The sequence below is a fragment of the Eubalaena glacialis genome, chromosome 15 (assembly GCF_028564815.1).
Source record: "Eubalaena glacialis isolate mEubGla1 chromosome 15, mEubGla1.1.hap2.+ XY, whole genome shotgun sequence".
NCBI lineage: Eukaryota > Metazoa > Chordata > Mammalia > Artiodactyla > Balaenidae > Eubalaena > Eubalaena glacialis.
The window spans coordinates 10,365,899-10,383,701 of record NC_083730.1 but is presented as its reverse complement, the minus strand read 5'-3'; positions in this window follow the sequence as shown (position 1 = coordinate 10,383,701).

Below are 17,803 nucleotides of genomic sequence, written 5' to 3'. Positions count from 1 at the left end.
TGAAAGTCCTAATTCTAAGATCTTTACTTCCCTCTTTAGAAATAGAAATAAAAACTATGTCCAGAATTATTCTAAAATTCAGTCAACGCCATAGCCAAACACCTTTATGTATATGAATCTCCCAATCAGGACATTTTTCATGCAACTCTGTTTTCCAAAAAATTACTCTTTTCCCAGGGTGTTTTGCAATAGGCTCACTTCAGCTGTGAATCTGGCTAAAAGTAACAACTCTTTTATAGAATTCACTAAGGCTTTGCTTATTTTAATAACATTCATAACTGAAGAAAGAGGAGACATAGGGAAAATACAGTGTAGTTAGAGTGAGTAGGAAGACAAGGAAGAATGCTCATATGTGGTTTTCTAATATGCAGATTTTTTTGTTTTGCTTTCTGTCCGCAGGCTTATTGAGGTATAATTGACATACAAATAACTGAACATATTTAATGCACGCAGTTTAGTGAGTTTGGACATATGAACATACCAGTGATGCCATCACCACAAACAAGGAAATAGATATATACAACACCTTCCCACCTCCCAGCGGTGTTTTTGTTTTTGTTTTTTGGAGTTGTTTTCTTTTGTTGTAAAACACTTCTCATGAAATCTGCCCTCTTAACACATTGTGAAGTGCACACTATGATACTGTTATCTATAGGTACTATGCTGCACAGCACATCTCTATAACTTATTCATCTGTCCTAACAGAAATGGTACACCCAATTGAACAACTCCCCATTTACCCCCAACATCCAGACCCTGGAAACCACACTTGTATTCTCTGTTTCTATGAGTTTGACTATTTCAGATTCTTCATATAAGTGGAATCATGTAGTACTTGTCTTTCTGTAACCGGCTTATTTCACTTAACATAATGTCCTCCAGGTTCATCCACATTGCAGCAAGTGACAGAACTTTCTTCCTTTATGAGGCTGAATAATATTCCATTGTATGTATACACCATTTTCTTTACCCATTAATCTGGATGGATATTTAGGCTGTTTCCATACCTTGGCCATTGTGAATAATGCTGCAATAAACATAGGAGTGCAAATATCTCTTTAAGATCCTGATTTCAATTCTTTTGTATATATACCCAAAAGTTGGATTGTGATTCATATGGGAGTCTACTTTTAATTTTTTGAGGAACTTCCATACTGTTTTTCCATAATTGCCTCACTATTTACATTCCCAACAACAGTGTACAATTGTTCCATTTTCTTCACATCCTCACCAACACTTAACTTTGGATTTTTTTTTTTTGTTTGGATAATAGCCATCCTGACAGATATGAAGTGATATCTCATTGTAGTTTTTATTTTCATATCACTGATAATTATTGATGTTGAGCATCTTTTAATATACCTTTTGGCCATTTGTATGTCTTTGGAGAAATGTCTGTTCAAGTTCTTTGCCCATCTTTTTTAAATTGGGCTATTTTGTTTTGTTTTGTTTTGCTATTGAGTTGTATGAGTTCCTTATATATTTTGGATATTAACCTCTTATCAGATGTGTGGCTTACAAATATTTACTCCAACTCTGGAGGTTGCCTTATTATACAGAATGTAAAGGCAAAACTTACTATTAAGGCATGATACTGACAAAACTTTTTGCCCTTTGGAGATGGTGTGGTGTGTACCGATGTGTGACATAGATAGTGGGTCCTTGCCATGGTTATTTGGCAACACACATACTCCAAATACTCTGTAAATTTGGTTTACCTTAAGATTTAAGTGTTTACCAAGAGTCTTGGAAACACTGAAGAAAATTTCTGCCATTATCAGGTTGCTGAGTGTGTGTCTTAAACAATTCTGTGCATGTTTCCTAAAAAACAAAAATAATTTGGCTCCAGAGAAAGTAAGTGAACTGCCATAGAAAATCCCTGCTGTGGACCTCACTACAGATAAGTTAATTTCGTTTCTTTTTATGGCTGAGTATTATTCCATTGCATATATGTGCCACATATTCTTTATCCATTCATCTGTTGATGGACACTTAGGTTGCTTCCATGTCCTGGCTATTGTAAATAGTGTTGCAAAGAGGGGTGGGATAGGGAGGGTAGGAGGGAGATGCAAGAGGGAGGGGATATGGGGATATATGTATACGTATAGCTGATTCACTTTGTTATACAGCAGAAACTAACACAACAATGTAAAGCAATTATACTCCAATAAAGATGTTTAAAAAAAAAGAAAGAAAGAAAATCCCTGCTGTGGCTAGCTCTAGGGAATGTATTGAATCTTTTGATAAAATGAGCTTTTTGTCTCTTGAAAATGTGTCTGAGTTGGCCATTTTAGGTTTGTGTTTATATTTTAGAATTGACTGAATATGCTGTTGGTATTAAATAATTAGCAGATAAATGGCTGTTGGGGGGGGGGGATCCTTATACCCAGGTTATATCTGTTAGGAAAGCATAGCATTTTAAATGCAACTTATTAAATTGAATGGAGTGAGCCAATATCAATAGAAAAAACTACAGTAAATCAAAGTATAGTACAAAGTGAAAATAACTCAATTTATCTTCTTTAACTGCTTTTCTAATGGCTACACACTCTTAAGGCTGGTTTAAATCCCTGTACCTAATACCTTCATTCCATGAACCCTAGGACTCTCTGCAGCTTCTGTAATGCTTATTGTCACTTTAAAAATGTAGACTTCAAATTCAGTACTCATGGGTTCGAACTCTAAGCAAACTCTCTATTTCTTTGTATTTTTATCTTTCAAGAAATAGAGAACTGAGGTTCACAAAATTTCAATTCACTCTTATCCTTCATGCCCTCTCTGCCCCTGTAAATTCATGATTCTATGATCATATAATTAATATATATTAAAAGAATTAAATAAAACTTGTTATTTTCCACATGATGATGTTAATGAAAAGAAGTTGCTTTAATAAGGACCCCAAACTACAAAAAATGTCAATTTTAAATATTTTAGTAAATTAAAAAAAATAACTAAATATCTTCTATTATTACAATCACTTTTATATTGGAATCTCTGATTCTAATATGCTTCTTACTAAAATGAGAGGAGTTAATAATCTTCACTTGCTTTCCTGTGTTGTCACCAGTCCCCTAGCTTGTTTTCAAGTAGCTACTACCTAAGAGCATCGAAAAATAATCCTTGTAAAAATATATAGAGAAAAAAAATACTTGAAAACATCAAAAAGCCAAAATGTGCCAGAAACGGAGAGAAAATAACCGTCAGTGCAACTGAGTTGGGAATCACAATAGTTATCCAGCAAAAAAGTTAATGCTGAAAGAGACAAATATTATTTTTCCCTCACCCCAGGTCCTGAGCAGGGCTCTGAGACTGTCAGAAAAATAAGTAGCTTCTCTAGGGCTGTGGTTCCTGGTATTTGAAGCAGCCACACAATGAAAATTCCTGCCCCTTAACCTAAAATTTCTTCCACTCAAGTGTTTACTCAGACGTTGCCACTCTTGACAATTTTACATCTTCCTTTCTAATGTGGATGCCTTTTATTCCTTTTATTGATTCATTATTTTGACCAAAGCTGCCAGTATAATATTGAATAGCAGTGATGAAAGTGAGCTTTCTTGTCTACTTTCTGATCCTAGGGAAGGCTTTCAGTTTTTCACCATTGCGTAAAATGGTTGCTGTGGATTTTTCGTGATGCCCTTTATCATGTTGAGGAAGCTTCTTTATGCTCCTAGTTTCCTGGGCAATTTTATCATGAAGGGGTTTTGGATTTTGAGAAATGTTTTTTCCTGTGTCAGTTGGGATGGTTATGTATTTCATTCCTTCATTCCTCTAATGTAGTGTATTATTTAATTGACTTTCTTATGAAACACCTTGCATTCTTGAGATAAATCCCATGCAATCATGGGGTATTATCCTTTTAATATGCTGTTGTGTTCACTTTGCTAGTATTTTGTTGACATTTTGCATCAGTGTTCATAAGGGGGATAGTCTGTAGTTTTCTTGTAGTGTCTTCATCTGGTTCTGGTAATGGAGTAATACTGGTAACATAGAATGAATTAGGAAATGTTCCCTCCTTTTCTGTTTTTGGAAGTTTGACAAGGCTGTAGTAGAAGTGGAGCTTTCATACAATCCTGGTGGAATGTAAAATGGTGTAGTCACATTAGGAAAGAGTTTGACAGCTTATCAAAAAGTTATATTAGTCAGGGTTCTCCCAAGAAACAAGCAATAGTATCTACGTAGAGAGAAACTATTATAAGGTATTGGCTGATGTGATTGTGGAGGCTGAGAGTCCCAGGGTCGGCAGCCTGCACTGGAGATGCAGGAAAGCCCAAGGTGAAGTTTGAAGGCCTGAGAGCTGGAGAGCTGATGGTCTAGGTTCCAGTTTGAGTCCAAAGGCCTGAGCACCAGGAGTGCTGAGGGCAGGAGAAGATCAATGTTCCAGCTCAGCAATTAGGTAGAGAGCAAATCCCATACGATCTGGCCATTCCACTCCCAAGAATTTACCCCAAGAGGAAAGAAGTCATATGTTCATACAAGTTTTGTACATGTTTACAGCAGTTGTGTTTGTAATCACAAAATCTAGAAATAACTCAAAATTTATCAATCAGTAAAAGTATAAACAAATTGTAGTGTATACGAACAATAAGGTTCTACTCAGGAAAAATAATTATTGAAACATACAATGTCATAAATAATCATAAGTGAAAAAAGACAAAAAAAGAAAGTATATACTATGTGATTCTATTCACTAGAAACTTTAAAAAAATCTAATTTGTAGTGACAGATAACAGATCAGTAGTCGTCTAGGAGGGGGATTTGGGGAGGGATGGGGAAGAGAGATAACAGAAGGTCACATGGAAACTTATGAGGGTGATAAATTTGTTCACTTTCTTGACTGTGGTGATAGATTCACAAATGTAGGTATGAATTTATCAAATTGCACAGTGCAAATATGTACGGATTATTGTGTGTTAATCATACCTCAGTAAAATTGTTAAAAAATCAGCATCAGTCTACACTTCTTCCATACCCTCTTCCAGATAGAGTGGAAAATTCCACATTCATTGTTTCAAGTTTTGTTCGCTAAAAGAATTCCTGTCATTGTCTTTTGGAGCCATGACTAGGTGAAGTTTATAATCCTCAAGCTATCTAGTTTCATGTGTTCCACTTTCATGTGTAGAATCATCCAAACACCGGAAAAATAATACCTTCTTCAAGAGTCAGTGAGTCACAGTGATTTCCCTATGATGCTATAGATATGGGTTGAGGGATAGGATTTAATGTAATAGTCATAGTTACGCTAATAATCTAAACTACTTGCTGTGCTTCTGTCCTTCAGAATTGTCTTAAATCTGACCTACCTTGTAGTACTATGACCACATCCACATCAGTTTCATGATGGGCAGCTCAGGGCACCCCATGATCAAGTGTTCAATCTATACCAGGGATCAATAGCCAGCCAGAAACCGTTTTTCAATAGGATACTAAATGTTTGCAGATGTTCGCATATATTTTCAGGTATCTGCACGTGTGTGTGCAGGAAATAATATGCAGGCCTGATCTAAGAAGGGCTTACTTACAGGATGGTGCCAGTCTGTCCACAGTGTTTCTACCATGTGAATATTTGATTTCCTTCTAGAAGTCCAGAATTTTGGTGGGTGGAAAGTGTCTGCGTGATTAGTCCTCAGTAAAACTCAGGCATTTAAGTCACAACAGGGCTTCCCTGGACAAAAGTACTGCGCACACACATTGATGCATGTTGCTGCTTGAGAAAAGGTCGTGACCCCCACCAAGGAGTGGGAGAAAGCATAGGAAGTCAACGCATGGATTTCTCCAGACTCTACCTGATGTGTCTTTTTCCCTGACTGGCCCAGTGGCATAGCCTCACTGTGTCCCCATAGTAAACCTTACCTGTGAGTGCAATCATATGCTGAGTACTGTGAGGCCTTGTAGTAAAGCACTGAACGTGCCGGTGATCTTGGCACCCCTGACCCAGCAAGTCAGTGATAGGGGAACCTCTCATGAAAACCTACCAAAGCCTCCGAATGGAATGACACAGACCCTTCACTCCTATAATCACCGTTTTCTTGGATGGGTCATGTGGCCCAGCTAGCACGTGAGCTCGCGTGGCAGTCAGGAGCGGCTGGAGAGCCTTGTCTTGCCTTTGGCGCAAACAAAACTGACCACCATAGGCTATCAGTAAGGGAACTGTAATTTCACACTCAAATATGTTATTTAAAATGTGTAGTTCTAAGAAGACCACCAGAAAGCTGCTTCAGTTTTCAGGAAGCTCTCAAACTCCCACCCTGTCTCTCCTCATGCAGCCTCAAAATGAGTGTTTCCCAAGGACGCACCAAGAATCTGCTGGGAGTCTCAGGCCTGCAGGAGAGTCTGGAGGCAATTCTACCTACAAATGGAACACCTTCCAAATAGAACACCTTCCAAATATCACGTGAGTTTATTGTGTTGGCAAATCGTAACCTGGAGCACAGAGGGAAGGGGATTCTGAGAAGTGAAGTCCTTAGCTTATTCTCTGAAATGCAGAGAAAAACTTAGAAGGCTTTGGGGATGATTCCAAGTTGGTAATAGATAATCCAGTACAGATAAATAATATCATATTCAAATGTTCAATCGTCCTTTATTATATATGCATATTCTATATATGCATCTCATATTCGTCTCAAATTCAAATTAATTATGAAATTTTAAGGGTTTAAATGTCAAGTCTGATTAAGCTTTGCAAGTCAAACTGTTTATTAATAGTGACAAATATAATAATTTAAAGTTTTTCTCTTTCCAAATAAAAAGAGAGGACAATCTCAGCTATCATTAAAAATCTGTGGGTATTTCTCCATACCAGTATTTGTGTGTAGCATGCTGATTTTACCAGATTAGAAAAATAAAAAACTCACACAAGAGAAGGAGTGGCTGACTTAGATAGCTTGAGACCGGTGTGAAAACAGAGAATCTCTCAGGATTCAGGTCCAAGAATGTGCACATTAAAGAAAAAGAAATATTTCAACTGAAGCTTAAAAGGGAAGAAGAGACGTCTGCCTAGGGAGACAGAAAAATGCGTGTCTTCTGTAATTGTTCTGTTATTTATTACATAATACCGCCTTAGCTGTTATTCGAAAGGGAAATATTTTTCAGCAGAGCCTGAAAGTAGGAGGTTGAGATTTTTCAAGGTTTCTCCTCAATCAGATGAACAGAACAGCAGTTCTGTCACCAGCCAGGTGCAGTGAGTATACATCCAGTTTCGCATCCTTTTTCTGAGAACTTCCTCCAAGAATTCAATAGACACAGATTGCAGGTGACAAAGCCACTAGATTTTAAAAACACATTCATTGAAGCCAAGTTTGCTTTTTAATAAAAAGTAAAGAAGAAATCAAAATTACTTCACCTAGGACACTTAGTTGTAGGCTACATATTAAAGATATAAACAGACTGAAAGTAGTTATTTTTCAGGTTTATAAATAACACACATCTTTCTACTTTCTAATAAATTGTATGGCTCATAAGTCAGCTGATGTAACATGGTTAGTGAAGGAAGACATGGTAGATAGTCTAGATGTGTCCATGGAAATATCCAAACCTTTTTATGAATCTAAAAAGCAAATGATTCCTTTCCAATATTCTAAAGATATTTGTGGATGAAAGTCATTTAAAAATAATACCATGTTTTTCATAAAAGAAGAGATAAAATTGGCCTGTTTCAGTTGGATAAAAACTATATTTCACTCTATATGATAATTTTTAAAGGTTAATATAGCACCAGAGGATGATAAACTGATATAATGGTTTCAAGTTAAAAGTTTTGTTCTCTTCCAAAATATAAGAATTCTTGAAGCATCACTGCCCTGATTATTTTTAATTATTTGACATGTTTATACTCTTTACATAATGCTAATTCATCATGGGAAAAATCTTCTTGGATCCCAACTTTTAATTTCTATATAAGTGCTCTCACTGCACTGTGTATATCTTTACTTCTTATAAACTCTATGTCAAAAAGCACATTAAATCATTTATTTTCATTGTTTATATTCTCTTTTTCTTTACATCACTCCTCACATACTTAGAAATGATGAAAAATAATGGGCAAGGAGAATTTCATCTGTAGTTATCCAGTTATCTAAATACATAACTTGTACCATGTTGCGTAAATCAATCCAAGGCTGTCTTATAGATCAACTCAAAAATTTTGAAAGAAATACTCAAATTTAGTAGAAGTGTAGTTGAAATGAGTATTTTCTTTGAAAATATGTGATTATACTACAGTAATCATATAACTTTATGTTTATATATATATGGTTTATATAATAAATCAGATTATTTTTGTTCCTGTCTTTCTTTGACATAAACTTCTATTCTTGCCCCCTACGAAGTTATTTGGGATAAAAATTCTTGGCAATAAAGACACACTAGGATTTGTGAATTTGGGTCTCCTTTTTGTGCAGTCTTCATCCTCATAATGCTTTTCAAATCCCTTTCCAAACCAAAGAGACACATTTTTTTTCTGTTTGGCTAATACATCAGCATTTATGAATCTACAATGATCTGGGCCCTTGACTAGGCTTTTTCCTGTAAATATATAAAGAAGAGGGAAACACATAGTCATTATTTCTGGATTTCATTTCAAAGCATCAAGCCTGAAAATGCTCCCCAAACTAAGGAGTCAGAATAGAGCCAAAGTGTGAGAGGAGAAGCAAGTAAATGGATCTACATCCAAGCTGGAAAGGTTAAATGGAAACCAGGTGTGAAAGTGACCAGTAAAGCAGTCATAGCAAAGAGCAGCAGGTTCAGGAGAGATGGTTCTTCACCAGTTAGGGCAGTCACCCTCAAGCTTTCACACAATGACATTTATCATTCAGCCTGGTAAGGGATGGAGACTGAGATGCATCAGACTGGAGATACTGATTACATGCTGCTCTTTATAGCAGCATTCCTGATCATGAGTCCACCTACAGAAATAGTGAGCTTCTTGAATTGTCAGACACTAAGCGAAGTAACTAAAAAATATGAACAAAAATTTAGATTAAATTTTTTTTTCATAAGGTAGGTGTTACTATATCTTTTTTATAGAGTAAGAATTTTGAGAATTAGCTTTCTGAAGAAAGCAACTAAACAATCAAGCAAATATACCACCTAAAAAGATGGCTAGTGATACATCTTTTAGTGTCCATTGGCTATTTATTAATAAACTAAAAGACTGTTTATTGGCTGTTCACTTGTTTGTTTTTGTTTACACAAACATAATTTTTTATTTTATTTTTCCAGCTTTATTAATGCATAATTAACAAATTAAAATTGCATAAGTTAGGTTGTACTATGTGATGATTTGTGTATACATTGTGAAATGATCACCACAATCAAGTTAATTAACACATCCCTCAATTCACATAGTTACTATGATTTTGGTTTTTATGTGTGTGTATGTGTGGTGAGAACATTTAAGATCTATTCTCTTGACAAATTTCAAGTATGCAATACAGAATTGTTCACTGTAATCACCATGCTGTACATTTGATCCCAGAACTTATTCATCTTATAACTTACAATTTATAATCTCTGGCCTGAAGAACTCTACATTCTATAGTCATATCACATACATACAACACAGCACACATATAAACACACAAATACTAACAAAACTTAGCCTCACCAATATATTTTTCAAATGTTATGCAAATTCTGTGGATTCTGATACTCATTCCTTTTATATATATATATTTTTTAATTGAACTATAGTTGATTCACAATGTTGTGTTAGTTTCAGGTGTACAGCACAGTGATTCGGATATATATGTGTGTGTATATATATATATATATATATATATATATACACACACATATATATATTCTTTTTTAAGATTCTTTTCCTTTACAGATTATTACAAAATATCGAGCATATTTCCCTCTGCTATAGTCCTTGTTGGCTATCTATTTTATATACGGTAGTGTGTATGTTAATCCCAAACTCCTAATTTATCCCTCCCCCACCCCTTTCCCCTTTGGTAACCATAAATTTGTTTTCTATGTCTGTGGGTCTATTTCTGTTTTGCAAATAATTTCATTTGTATCATTTTTTTTAGATTCCACATATAAGCAGTATCATATGATAGCGGTCTTTCTCTGTCTGGCTTACATCACTTAGTATGATAATCTCTAGATCTATCCATGTTGCTGCAAATGGCATTATTTCATTCTTTTTTATGGCTGAGTAATATTCCATTGTATATATGTACCACATCTTCTTTACCCATTCATCTGTTGATGGACACTTAGGTTGCTTCCATGTCTTGGCTATTATAAATAGTGCTGCAATGAACATTGGGGTGCATGTATCTCTTCTAATTATATTTTTCTCCAGATATATGCCCAGGAGGGGGATTGCTGGATTATATGGTAACTCAACTCATTCCTTTTTGCGGAAAAATATATTGCAATATATTAGGTTGCCTGAAAGTAAAGCAGAGAGTTGGAACATATGAAAAGGAGGGAGGGAGAAAAGAAAGGACGGAAAGAAGGAGAAAAGGAAGAGAAAGGGACAGGGACGGAGGGAGGGGGAGGGAGGAGAGAAAGAAATGAGGAGACTGGAGAGTTTGGGAGTAGGAGAACTAGGAGAAAAAGGAGTTTGCTAAATGGTGCTTTGAGGGATTACCATACGCTAAAAACTTTACACCTTTATTATTTGACCTCAGAACAATCTAGCAAAGTAAATATTGCACTTTGTATATATAGTTTTTTTTTTCAAAAGTCACTTTTTTTTTTAAATAAATTTATTTATTTATTTATTTATTTATTTATTTATTTATTTATTTATTTATTTATTTATTTATTTATTTATTTAATGGCTGTGTTGGGTCTTCGTTTCTGCGCGAGGGCTTTCTCTAGTTGCGGTGAGCGGGGGCCACTCTTCATCGCGGTGCGCGGGCCTCTCACAATCGCGGCCTCTCCCGTTGCGGAGCACAGGCTCCAGACGTGCAGGCTCAGTAGTTGTGGCTCACGGGCCTAGTTGCTCCGCGGCATGTGGGATCTTCCCAGACCAAGGCTCGAACCCGTGTCCCCTGCATTGGCAGGCGGATTCCCAACCACTGCACCACCAGGGAAGCCCTGTATATTTTTTAATGAGGGCAACATGGTGAGAGATGAGATTTACACCAGGCTAAACAGAAAGTAGGAAAGTCAGATTCTAGTTTGGCTTATCTGCTTCCAAGACACCTGCCCCCTGTCACACAGCACACTCTGCAGGGACCGTCTCAGTGTCCCTGACCTCATACATTTGATGGTATTGATCACATCACACTCCCGGTCCTGTGGAAATGTAATCCACACTGATCTCTTTTTGTTTCTCAAAATTTTGGAGAAAACTTCTTTTAAAAAGAGAGAAAAAGTTCATAAGCCTTTACTCTCTGGGGAAACCGATATATAGAAATGATATAAAAATAAAATAACAATATGATCTTAATGAAATAAAAAGGAAAGGGTATTGCAGGAGAAAACTGAGATATTGTTTGAGCATGAGAGACATATTCTCTGGGATCTGTCAACTAAAATGACTTATAAAACATGGAGAGTAATCCAGCGACTATTGCCAAGTATGCAACTGGAAGAAGTACCATTAATCATCTTTTTTAAAAAAATCCTCTGGTAAATCAGTGTTATAAATTAAAAGAACTCTCTCTGCAACAACAATTTCTCCCTGGACATTTGCCCACAGTAAGTCACAACTACCAAATTCTGTGCTTTCCCTCAGGTGTCCAGCCCATATTCCTGGGCCTGCTCCCTTCTGGACCTTCTCACTAAGCTGTTCACATCAGGCTTAATACCCACATAACTGTCTTCTTTGGCCAACAGTCAAAAATTGGTCCAATATCCCTTCACAAATATATATGCCTGGGTTCTAAAAACAAACTCAACTTATGACCACTGATAAGTTGACTTCTGGTTGATATGTGTGTACTTTATTATTATTACATTTAAACTAACCAAAATGTTACAGTTATTCTTTAGTACTTATAAATCTTATATGTAATTAAAATTTAGAAATATTAATCACAATAATCCTCAATAAATTAATTAATCTTTTAGAACATCTGTCAAATTAGGATTTAAATGTAGCAAAAATCTAATTAGATACTTTGGAAAAGGTAGACATAAGCCATGGATGATTTCATATCATTAAAAGTAAAGCAATTTAAAAAAATTAATCAGAAAAATATTAAGCAAAAAATTGAAATAGTTTTTAATACATAGATATATGCATATTTCTACCTGTATGTGTGTGTGTATTTAAAGAGGAATACTACTGCTTTGTGATAAAAGAACAGTCCATTAAAACCCTTAACACTTGTGAAATTACAGTAAAATGAAGTCAGAATTCAATGTGGATTGAGAATCTTTTTTTTACATTTTTTGTGAGCAATTCAAGTTTTTCTTCTATTAATCAACGCTTCATATACAGGAGGCCTCTGTTTCTTACTTGTTCAACTTGTGTTCTAAAACCACACTACAGATTTATTATAAGCCATGATATGTGTTGGGAAACACCTCCCAGTTTATATTTCTTGAGAAATGTTTTGGCTATTCTCAGCCTTTTGCTCATCTATATAATTTTAAAATATGTTTGTCAGTATTCATCATAATTTTTATAGACGCTCCATTAAGGGGCTTCCCTGGTGGCACAGTGGTTAAGAATCCGCCTGCCACTGCAGGAGACACGGGTTCGATCCCTGGTCCAGGAGGATCCCACATGCCGCGGAGCAACTAAGCCCGTGCGCCACAACTACTGAGCCTGCGCTCTAGAGCCCACGAACCACAACTACCGAGCCTGCGTGCCACAACTACTGAAGCTCACGCGCCTGGAGCCCGTGCTCCGCAACAAGAGAAGCCACCACAATGAGAAGCCCACGCGCTGCAACGAAGACTAGCCCCCGCTCGCCGCAACTAGAGAAAGCCCGCGCACAGCAAAGAAGACCCAACGCAGCCAAAAATAAATAAATAAATAAATTTATATAAAAAAAGAAATTTTATTAAATATACAGATAAATTTGGAAAGATTGATCATGTTTATGATATAATATTTATACTTTTGCATTTACCTTCTCATATATTTAGGTCTTTAATGTATTATAAAACTTTCATACTGTTTCCAAAAATTCTGGCAAACTATCACTGCAATATTTGCAGATACCTTATATTGTACTATCACTTTTTACCTTGCTGTTGCTATTAGATTTGCTATCTTTATTTAAATTGCTTTTCTAAGTCTTTTGCTGATGTATAGAAAGGATATATATATATATATATATATATATATATATATATATATATATTCCTTATTTATAAAATGCCAAACTTAATTTCCTAATACTATGCTGAGAGTTTTTACACCTATGTTTATAGATGAACATGTCTGTAATTTAAAAATATTTTTTGGATTTGTGTTCAAAGGGTCAAGAGCCTAAACAATGGATTGAGAAATGGTTTCTCTTTCTCCATTATCAGAAAGTTTATGGCAGCATTCACCTCTGTAAACATCTGGGCCTGTGTTTTGTGGGAAGATGTTTTTTAATCCAGGGGTTCACATGTAACTAATCTGTGCTAGACTTATCCAGCCTATTTCCTCCTTCAACCAGCTGTCGTGGGCTAATTTTTTTTGTGTAGAAAGTCGTGTGTTTGGCACAGCTCCCTAACGTAGTGACATGGAGTTGGTTATTCACTGACTACCATTTTTTCAGTCATTTAAAAAGCTGATTTATGCTGTGATGCTCCCTTTTCATTTTCAATATTTTTGTCTAAAATAGTTTTTGTTAACTGTTGTAGAGTACCAAGTTTTGGCATTGTTACTCCTCTTTACTGCATTTTTGTTTGTTACTGTATTCAAATGACAAGATGCCCATTTTTTTCCCATACACATTTGGAATCAATATATTTCCCTCCCATTGCTGATCACTTTTAATGTTTTACATGCACACTTACCTTAACAATTTGTAAAAAACTGTACCCACATTGGGTTCTCCCCCAGAATAAGATATGAACTTTAGAGCCTTGGCTCTTGGTACCTCTCTCTGACTTACCTAGCGTTCTTGTCTTCAGTTATATTTTTTTCATTATCTCCAAATCAAACACTCTTGTCGGTGTTGTAGCTATAAGCACTGGAGTTTTTTTTGGTTTGTTTTTTTGTTTTTCGGTTTATCTGCTTATTTACCAAGGTTTTTGCCTATCCTTCCATCAGCTCAGACATTCCTTCTAAAATCATTGTCTTTTTTCCTTAAATCTTCTCAATTCCTAGTTGCCAATTAGGTCTTACATTTTCAGCTTGGAGTTGTCTTCTGCTGAAATTGGCGACATCCCAGATCTAGTCACAGAGCTGGTTCACGGATGGGTGGGTTCAGGCCCTACTTGTGGGCAGTGCCTGTGTCTTCTCCCTAGAAGTAACATACAAGCAACAGAGGGAGAGCAGCAGCTTTCTATTTTTCTGTGAGCAAAAGACCCTCATTGCTTCTTTCACATTTTGAGAAGTGTTCATGTTTTTAATCTTCTCTTTTTACAATTGATTTTCTATTTCTATTTATCTTTTCTATGTGTTTGGAGTGATGCATATAGAATATGGCCTAAAACAGAAAACCTTACATTACTTTTATTTGTAGTTCAGTAAAACCACATTAATAAACTTTGAGCATTTTCAAATATTATAATCAATCAGTACTTATTATTTTTAAACACAGAAATAATAATGTCTTGGTAAATAAATAAATGAACAGTATAAAAGAGAATCTGTAGATGCAGAACTATCTACAAAGAGTAGTCTAGAGAAATATGTTTACCTCATTCACATGAGAAAAGATTATCTCCATAGAGAGCTTCTTAACACCTACATTCTGTTGCCTGTATATTTTTAATTATGTGAGACAAATGAGAAATTGGCATACCCTACAGAATCTTATTATACTGAAACTTATCCACGTTTAGCAGTGATTTTAGCAAAATAATTATTTTCTGCCTTTTGAAAGTTTTGGCTGTTGGTGAATTCTTCTGGCTATTGGTAAAATCTGAAATTGTGAATGAGGTTGCTATAAAAATAAAGTTAGGCTTTTAAAATCCAATTTAAAAATTCATGTTTACAGACACAGTAGTGAATTAGGCCTTCAGATTTCGAATACCATGTTGTAAAGATTTTCTCTTTCAGGGCTATCCACCCTCCAGTATGAGAAATGTTTTCAGCTCAAAACATAAGTGACTAACATACCTTTTATAACTTTAGGGAAACGTGGGATTCGTCATGTATAATAAACTGATGAGCATAAAATAAAATAAATAAAATGATAACCAAATTTCTTGACAACCACATGGCCCTAAAATAAACTTACATACTATATAAGAAACTTACATTCTGGTAATGTACCTCAAACAAAGTCTTGTTACTCTTTCTAGTATGCATTTGTTCTTTAAAATGAGATTGTCAGTCACTGTTTACAATTGTAGAGCCATTCCATATTTTTTCCTTATTTTTCCAATGAGCAAGCAGCCCTCAGCTGTATTACCAGTGCATTTGGAGGCATTTGGAGTGGGTCAAACAAGCCTTCTAGTGCTCTGTACTCTAAGAAGTACCCTATGAGCCCTATCCCATGTTTGAAGTAATACAGACACTTCTAAGACCAACATCTCCTTGTGCTGGTGGAGCTATTTGAGGGTAGTATTGAGTTGATTCTTTTGCTGGCCTGGAGGGTCCCTGCCACCTGAATGAGAAAAGCTCTGAATGTGAAGGTGCTGGGGGAGATTTCTCCTGTGCCAGGTGCCTTGCCATGGTCTTATTTTCCTGACTAATTCTTTCTAGATCTGGTCCCCATAATCAGGCCAGTTTCTCCCTTTCCACACCTTGTCTCCTACCAGAGTGTGTGTGTGTCCTTGCGTGTGTTCTCATATTAAGTGGTAAACTGGCACCATCCTCACTGTTCCATGTAGACCTGTTTGATATCCTACCAAAGCCTTTACAACACCCCCTTGATTATCCATGCCGGCCTGGAATCAGGCTGCTCTTCCACATCTGGCTTTGGTTGTACCTCGGTGGTCACTTACCATATCCTTGATTGTCGCAGCATGCAGGCACTCTCCTAAGGACTCCTTCCCCAGAGAGCTGATCCTTCAATCATTGCTGTTGAAGGGCAATATTCATGGTGACTGAGGCCTTAGGCACTTTCTACCATAGATATGTTTGTTTGGAGAAAATAAAATCCATATGATTGCATCCCTATTGTCAATTTTCTTAAACTGTTATTCTGAAAAAAAATATTTATTTTGTTTGTACTTATTTTTTGTGCCCTGTCACTATTATTGTCCATTTATTCATTTAACAGTGAGTCTGAGGGAGATTCTTTCCAAAAAGTGTAGTGTGGAGACATCTGGTGGTCTTTCCGCAATATTCCATTTCACCATGTAATTGTTCATATTGGTTTATCAGATTTATAAATGCTGTACCATTCTATATCAACATTAAGATAGGAAAAACAAGACTTTGTTCAGTTGCTGGATCATTCTTCAAAAAATGCATCCATAGCATCAATAATGAGGATCAGTTTCAAAACATAAAACATATGACAACATATGACAAGTTGCCTTTTGTGAAACACAAAGTTTTCCATGCCTATGAAGTAAATTCCAAAGCAACATTTAAATAAGTGCTTATCTGACCTAGAACATATCCATGATAGGGGAGAGAAAATCCTTCAAATAATAAATATTAGATTTAATAGTAACAATTATAATTATTGCAATGCAATTTATTTAATAAATGTTCTATATGTATTTATTGGATGTATTACAGACATTCATTTAATATTTTGGGTGAACTAATTTATATCAAATGAAATTTATGTTATAATAGACATTGGAAATTATGAATTCATCAAATAAATATTTTTATGATGCATAATGAAATAAAATATTGAAGGTAAATTTGCAAAATAATAAGAAAACAACTTATATGTATTTAAACACAATTTCTATACTAAGTTTTAAGGAATGAGGACATATCTAAGTCTCTGCTAACAGTCATAAAATAACTCATTTTTCCAATTACATAAATTGTTGCTACAATATGACATTTCATAAAGTGACCTTAGAAATTATTGAGAATAATTTGTGTCTAAAACAGTCTAAAACACGGTTTCAAAAGTAATTAATAACAATGAATAAAACAGTACATGGTTATTAATAATTACAATAATAATTTCCACTAATTTAATACTAATAAGTGGCAGGCTATAAACTTCATGAAACACTATGAGGTGAGTTCTAATTTTATAAAGGCTTAGTGGAGTTCAGCATGAGATAAATTACATGCACAAAGTCACATTAAGTTCCAGAATGAAAATCAACTATTATTTTTTGCCATACTTTAACAACGCTAATTTAAGTGTGTGTGTGTGTGTGTGTGTGTGTATATATATATATATATATTTATTTATTTATTTATTTATTTATTTATTTATTTATGTATCAAAATTTGTAATTGATATTTTAAAGGAAAAAATCTATTTTGTTTGTGTAAAGTAATAACATATATGAGCTTTTTATTTAAAAATAGAATTTGGTTAGCATCTAAAATTTAGCAGTGCTCTACTTCTTTTTAAATTTCAAATCAGATGCAGGCAAAGTTGTAGCTCACAAGACTGAAAATGAAGACTGACAAATATTTATATAGATCTCTGATAGGGTGAAATAACTATGAGGCAGATTGAGAAAAATCCATACAGATTTCAGAGTACTACAGTCTTAAGTTTGCATGAAAAAAAAAAAAAGAAAGAAAGAAAAACAAAAATAAAACATTATGCACCCTCACCATCAAATCCTAAATCATAGA